Source organism: Octopus bimaculoides, chromosome 7 (genome assembly GCF_001194135.2).
Source record: "Octopus bimaculoides isolate UCB-OBI-ISO-001 chromosome 7, ASM119413v2, whole genome shotgun sequence".
NCBI lineage: Eukaryota > Metazoa > Mollusca > Cephalopoda > Octopoda > Octopodidae > Octopus > Octopus bimaculoides.
In genome coordinates, this window is record NC_068987.1 from 8,797,116 (window position 1) to 8,803,763 (window position 6,648).

The window sequence follows — 6,648 nt, forward strand, 5'->3', positions numbered from 1 at the left end:
TAATAGGTAACAGGCTTAAAAAAAAAAAAAAAAAGTACTAGGATTGATTCACTCAATTGAAATTCTACAAGGCAGTGCTCCAGCATGGCCACAGACTAATGACTGGAACAAGTAAAACATAAAGATAAAAATACTTAATAAAATTATGATATGAGCTTTGAAGAATTTACAAGTTTAGAGTTCAAACTAAGTTCAAATTCCTGGATGCAACATTAGTGAAGTTTCCTGGGGTCATTATGAGTCTCGTGTCCTTCAGCATCAAACATCTTTACCCAGGCAACCCAACCAGGTTTGATCAAGCCACAGCTTGTGTCCAGTAAGCACTCACCCTGGCAGCATTGCCCCTTACAAGGCTCACAACTCCTGATCCACAGCCACCTTGAAGTAACCTCTGCTGTCTCTACAACTGACCTGTTGGCCTTCTGTCTCTATGACACCAAGCATGTTGTAAGCTCTGAAGAGGGATTGGCCTAAACGTTACATCTTAGTTGCCACCCATTCTTTTGGCATAGTTCCACCAACTCAGCATATTTCCTTCATATTCGTATTTATATAAAGGCATAAATAAAAGAGATTTTTTTTTGAGCCAGATAGAATTTTAAGCCATTGTTAGAGCAGTTTGCTTTTTGAACTTAGATAAACTATAGATTTAGTACAATATAAAGATCTATATATTACTTGTATATAAGAGAAAAGAGTGGAGGCAGCAGCTATGGTAAAGATGATGATGAAATTAGTGACAAAGTTTGATAAAGCATTTAACTTACACAAGAACAAACATAGTTCTAAAATCAAAATAAACGAATTAATTATCATCTTTACAAAGATAAACTTTGGTTTGAAGAAAACTCAATGGACACTAGAGTTTCAAAACTTAAATCATATTCAGTGAAAATTTCATATCTTTAATTATTGCCTTGAAAATTCAGGTTTCAAACCCCTTAAATGTATTGATTGAAGAGTTTTTAGCTTAATTTTATTTTATTTTTATTAATATCTGAACTTTTTTTGTTTCAGAAATACAGAAAAAGAAAATGCAATAATTGTGATGAGACAACTAATTGGTTTGGACTCAGTATCGTTATCACAGCAATAAACTCCAAGAATTGTTTAATGGGAATTATATCTAGTTCACTTCCCTCTGTATTGGAAAAAACTAAGTTCAATTCAATACAAAATCCTCTGTGAGTTCATGCAGTTATTTATCAATATGTCATTTGTTTTTAAGCTGTATATTTTATTTATTTTTATTTAATGGTTTCTACTGAATAAAGATAAGTTCTTGAAAAACCATGTTCATAACCTAGTTTTGATTCTTAGCAATGCAAGTATACCTTGTGCGATGAAGACTCCAGTTACAGAATTCTTCAAATACAGAAATTGTAAAGAAATTAAGGCGGGGAGCTGGCAGAATCGTTAGCATGCCAGGCGAAATGCTTAGCAGTATTTCATCTGCCGCTATGTTCTGAGTTCAAATTCGGCCGAGGTCGACTTTGCCTTTCATCCTTTCAGGGTCGATGAAATAAGTACCAGTTTTGCACTGGGGTCGATATAATCGACTTAATCCGTTTGTCTGTCCTTGTTTGTCCCCTCTGTGTGTAGCCCCTTGTGGGCAGTAAAGAAATAAAAAATTGTAAAGCATGATTCATAATTTCAGGATACAGTCTCTCTCCACCCCTCTCTCTTATATATACATATATATTCTTTAACAAGAACAGTACTGACAGTAACTTTGAAGTTTGAGCTTGCTAAATCATCAGTGGAATCAACAATAGACGGATGGATGGAGGTGCAATAAGCAGTGTTAAATGAAATATAGCTATCTTCAATGATATTTAATGTGTTCATGTACATTTAGAAATGGAAAGACAATTTGTGCAACGTAATATCTTTCTATGTCCAATGTTAAATATGACTGTACATAACTATTTGTCATTCAATGCTGCTTAGTGCACTTCTAATTAACTCCAGCTCAAAGTTTTTTGCACACCAGGAAATATATCATTTGCTGTTCTATTATAAGTACAATGAGCCCTTATTGGCCATGAACTCAGTATACATAGCTGACGAAGTGCAAAGATGTGGAAACACACATATCTTACAGTTAGGTGATATCATTAATGACCAAGTGGTGGTGATACAAAATTAAAACCCCTACTTAGGGGTTTCAATGGTTATGCTACATTTAATCTACCTGTAATTTAGCATTCAAATAAGAAAACTCTGAATGACTATGAACCTTCTACAAAACTATTATACAAACTTTTTCCACTGTGTTGTAGACTGCCAGGTATAATATTTCCAACAAAGTATTACTTCATTTAGACAATGCACCAAACCACCCAGTGAACTTAAATGACCTTTCTCATAATGAGAGAATTGAATGTATCCCCAAGAACACAGATTCTTCACTCTAGTTTGAAGTATGATAGCCAACTAAAAGGTATATTTTTCTGAGAACTTTCAAATAACTCTTAAAAGTAATTGACAGGGAGGATAAACTTACAGTGATAGACTAGTGGAAAATATTCAACATTATGGATAATGTAGCCAAGTAATGGGATGAAGAGAAACTTTCGGATTCCCTATCAGACTGACATCTACATCCAGTTCTGCAAGATATTGTGACACTAACAAATGATAAAAGATTTGAAGAAATCACAGAAGGCGATGTAGTTGAGTTGACAGAGTACCGCTGAAGAAGTTTGTCTAAGAAGCTGATATTCTTTAAACAAGAGCAAGCTGTTGAGCAATATATGAGGTTACAGAAGTTCTACTTACTTCGGTTAACTGTGAAAGAGCATGACGAAAAGGTTGCTACTTAAAGAGAAAAATCTGGAAGTCTTTTGCTGATAATGATTTTAATCAGAGAGACATTACAAAAGGAGTTCATAACAAATTTGGTTCCTGCACTGAGCTATACATCATGATGTGGCACCATAAATAGCTAAGAAGCAGATACCAGTGATGATGCTCTACAAGGGAGAAGATGGTGCCCCTCTTCCTGCTTGCAACTCTCATTCTACCACCTCCCATCACACAGCAGTCAACATCTTTTGTGGTGAGAATGTACTTTACCACAATATTACTGCATTCTTATTTATTCCTTGACATGTTTCTCTTCACATGTGTTTTATATAAATACAGTACCCAGAGTGTTTAAAAGTTGTTATTTTTATGCATAAAAGTAGTTGCATGATTTGGGGGTCGGGGGAGGTCCTCAAAAAATTCTTTAGGAATGCATTTTAATCTATAACATGAAACCACAATGGGGGAAAATGGGTTTTGCAATATGAAATTCTGCATCACAGCAAGATTTTCAAAAAGAGAATTCTGTAGGAATGCAAGAGATGCCTATACTTGTTTTATTTCACTTACATCATTTGCACTCTTGAGAATATATGAACATAACAATTGCCATTTAATTCAATTATTGATGGATGCCATTGATTATAAAAATTTGTCTAATGACCATTTACACCATTATTCCCATGTATAGCTCACGTAAAGATACACACACATACACACAAAAGATGAAACATTTGAACTCATTATTATTATTATTATTATTATTATTATTATGTTAAAGGTGGCAATCTGGCAGAATCCTTAACAAGGTGAACAAAATGCGTAGCAGTATTTTGTTCATCTTTAAGAACATAAAGATGGAGTTCAAATTCTGCCAGGTCGAATTTGCTTTTCCTCTTTTCGGAGCTAATGAAATAAGTACCAGTTAAACACTGGGGTCTATGTTATCAATAAGCCCCTTTCCCTCAAATTTCAGTCCTTGAGCCTATATTAGAAGTGATTGTTACTTATGTTAATTCTACCCTCAGATGCTTTCATTATGCTCTCGTGATTTGTCCACTGATTAATGTTAACAATGGGAGCTAAAATAATTCTTTCTACTGTAGGCACAAGGCCTGAAATTTGGGGGGGAGGGGATTAGTCAATTTCATCAACCCCCAGTGTTTTACTGGTACTTAATTTATCAACCCCGAAAGGATGAAAGGCAAAGTCGACCTCGGTAGAGTTTGAACCCAGAATGTAAAGACAGATGAAATACCACTTAGCATTTCATTCAGCGTGCTAACAATTCTAACCAAAACAATGAGAACAAAAGGTGAGTAAATAACCAAAACAGCAAACAAAGAAATAAATATGACCATCAGAATACAACAGTTCCAAACATGTTATTTATTCTAGTAAGAGACATATAGACTTATTTTGGACTGTGTCTTGATCTAAGAAAAGTATCTCAGACTGAAGTACCCAAGGGCACTTATTTTGGTAAATATATGATGGCAAGTAAATAACTGGTTAAAATAGATTTATCACATTAGACATAATTTGGTTCTCCATGGGAGTATAACAAAATTATTATGTGGAGCGGATATTGCAGTTAGTCGATATTATAGACATATGACTATTACCGGAATAGGTAAATAGTGCTTAAATCTGTGTGTGTGTGTGTGTGTGTGTGCCATGTGTGTTTATGCGTGCATGTGTATTTATAGACCAGTGCATCACGCATCCTACATTACATGACTCAGTGAATAAAAGATATATAAAACAGTCTGCTCCAATCAGTGATAACCAATAGCTTCATCAAAGGAAAAATTGATCAATAACTTGTAAGGTAAGTGAAACGACGGAAAGTGTGTAGACAATAAGGAAAATATAACAGCTGATGTTGTCGTTCGATGACTTACAGCTATCACTCTATCTACAAATTGATATTAGAAGTGTGCAAAGCATTGTAAACTCATCTTATTTTAGATATTTATTATTTTCATTTTTCACTCAGTCTTAGTCAACCTTAGTCACCAATCATTTAACAAATCAAAACAAATTAGAAAATAATAACTGTTTTCTTTGTTCGTTTGGTTCTATATAAAATACTTAACGATAGGTGCCGGCATGGCTGTGTGGCTATGAAGCTTGCTCTGCTACCACATGGTTTCGAGTTCAGTTCCAATGCACAGCACCTACTACTACAGCCTCAGGTTGATCAATGTTGTGTGAGTGAATTTGGTAAATAGAAAAGGTGTAGAACCTCATTCTGTGTGTGTGTGTGTAAAGTTAATATTCATGTTTTGAACTCTGTTTTTCCTGTTTGCATCACCAAACCTGCCTGCTTCTGTGTGTGTGTGTGTGTGTGTGCGTGTGTTTATGTTTGCCCACCCCACCACTGCTTGACAACTGGTGTTGGTTTCTTTACATCCCCATAACATAGTTCAGCAAAAGAAATCGATAGAATAAATACCAGACTTTAAAAATATGTACTAGGATCAATCATTTTGGCAAAACCTTTCAAAGCACTGATCCAGAATGGCCGCAGTCCAATGATTGAAACAAGTAAAATATATGAATTAATTCATAGAATGTTAATCATCATCATCATCATCATTGTTGCTGTTTAACGTTCGTTTTCCATGCTAGCATGGGTTGGACAGTTTGACTGCGGACTGGCAAGCCAGGAGGCCTCACCAGGCTCCAACCTGATCTGGCAATGTTTCTACAGCTGGATGTCCTTCCTAACACCAACCACTCCGAGAGTGTAGTGAGTGCTTTTTACATGCCACCAGCATGGGAACCAGTCAGGTGGCACTGGCATCAGCCATGTTTGGATGGTGCTTTTTATGTGCCACTGGCATGGGGAGCACGGTTAATATATATTAGTATCCATGTGTATGTTAATGTTTTCATCTTATTTTATATATAATCCTCATTATGACCACAATCATCAAAAATAATTACATATAACTTCTGAAGCTATCAATATAGATTGCTTTGTTAATCTCAGATATATATATATATTTCAATATCAAATAGAAATGTAACTGAATTCCATACCAAATACAGATGAAAATACAATAGATTACATATTACATTTCCTATAATATAAAATAAAGATAGAGAAGACTGTATAATTACTACTATTACTACTACTACTACCATTTTTTCTTGTGAAACCCCTTGATTCCTGTTTCACTCAAGTGGACCCTTGTAACCATTTGATGTTTAAAGAATCCTATCATATTTTTCTAATTAAATATTATTAGGAATTGTATAAAAGGAAAAAAATTAAAATATTGTGTTTTGTAGAAGTATAGCCAATTTATCGCACAAATCTTAACGATAAAATCTTATATATGGATCCCTAAGGGTCATGTGGACCCTGATTGAGAACCACTGACTGCACCCTTCAAGAGAGTGCTCCAGTATGACCTATGTCTAAATAACTGAAACAAGTAAAAAGGTTTTAGTGCAATCTTCTAACTTGCCAGTTTCTGTCAAACTATCCAACCCATGCCAGCATGGAAAACAGACGTTAAAATCTTTTGTCTACGGTTTTGAAAGTTTAATAATGAAATAAAATAAATAAATAAATAAAAACCGTGGAAAATTACGCTAAATAACTATATTACTTCCGAAAGAGACTGTTGATTCGTAGATTAAATATATGTCACTGAACTATGTTACTTCCTGAAGATTGTTAATAAACAGATGAAATGTATGTCACTGAACTCATGGTCTGAAATCCTTTTTAACATGACATTAAATGTTACATAGAAATATACACATTTTTCATTGTTATTTTAAACTTGAAACAATCCTATGCTTACAATTTCTTTTTGTTCTGGG

The 6,648-nt window shown here is 34.5% G+C and overlaps 1 protein-coding gene and 1 long non-coding RNA gene across 14 annotated transcripts in view; one reads left to right on the plus strand and one right to left on the minus strand.

Moving 5' to 3' along the window:
* The window catches only part of LOC106877291 (uncharacterized), a 69,074-nt gene extending 67,746 nt beyond the window's left edge, over positions 1–1,328 (plus strand). Inside the window, exon 4 of one of the 2 annotated variants that reach the window (XR_008264555.1) lies at positions 1,018–1,328. This is a non-coding gene — a long non-coding RNA (uncharacterized LOC106877291). The remainder of the gene's footprint in view (positions 1–1,017) is intronic. The other variant, XR_001410363.2, reaches the window with a different exon arrangement.
* LOC106877289 (liprin-beta-1) overlaps positions 1–6,648 on the minus strand; it is a 370,011-nt gene that overhangs the window by 216,932 nt on the left and 146,431 nt on the right. The gene's annotated exons all lie outside the window — the stretch shown is intronic.